This window comes from Magnolia sinica, chromosome 3, assembly GCF_029962835.1.
Source record: "Magnolia sinica isolate HGM2019 chromosome 3, MsV1, whole genome shotgun sequence".
In the NCBI taxonomy this organism is placed as follows: Eukaryota; Viridiplantae; Streptophyta; class Magnoliopsida; order Magnoliales; family Magnoliaceae; genus Magnolia; species Magnolia sinica.
Genome location: NC_080575.1, coordinates 94,867,544 through 94,868,308, shown reverse-complemented (window position 1 = coordinate 94,868,308; position 765 = coordinate 94,867,544). Strand labels below are relative to the sequence as shown.

General features: G+C 40.3%; 1 non-coding gene across 1 annotated transcript; it reads right to left on the bottom strand.

Annotated features, from left to right (window-relative positions):
- Positions 1-225: 225 nt before the first annotated feature.
- Positions 226-332, bottom strand: LOC131241598 (small nucleolar RNA R71). Its single transcript, XR_009169160.1, has one exon. It is a non-coding gene; the product is annotated as a small nucleolar RNA R71 (small nucleolar RNA).
- Positions 333-765: the final 433 nt, after the last annotated feature.

Sequence of the window (765 nt, the reverse complement as noted above, 5' to 3'; positions counted from 1 at the left end):
GATAAGGAGGATCCATATCATCATGTGAAAGAATTCTTAGACATTTGCTCCACCTTTAAGTTCCAAAACTTTTCAGATGATTCGATCCGTTTGCGCCTTTTTCCTTTTTCTTTGAAGGATAAGGTGAAAGCATGGTTGAATTCTCTAGGAGTTGGGTCTATCACTACATGGGACCAATTGTCTAAGAAGTTCTTAAACAAGTTCTTCCCGGTTCACAAAACTAATGCTCTCCGTAGAGAAATTACGAATTTCACACAAAAAGAGGGTGAGCACTTTCATGAATGTTGGGAAAGATGGAAAGATTTACTTCTTAAATGTCCACACCATGGTTTTGAAAAGTGGCAACAGGTTCAATACTTCTATGACAGTCTGACACCCCAAAACCGTCGCATGGTTGACGCCACCAGTGGAGGGTCATTCATGACCAAAAGTGATGTTGAAGCTTGGAATTTCTTTAAAACCTTATGTGAAAACTCCCAGTAATGGGACTATTCAAATAGAGGTGAAAGAAGTCCTCAACCACTAAAGAAAGGGGGTATATATGAGGTAGGAGTCACGCCATATCTTTATGCCAAAATTGATAGCCTGACAAAGAAAGTGGATGCTTTAATGTTAAACAATGGACCTCCACAAACAACTCAAGTCGAGTCATGTGCCATATGTTCTAGTCTCGCCCATCCTACGCAGTCTTGTCCATCTAGTTCAGCATTTCCAGAATTTCTCTCTGAACAAGTACATGCTATGAATACCTTTCGGAGAACTGAG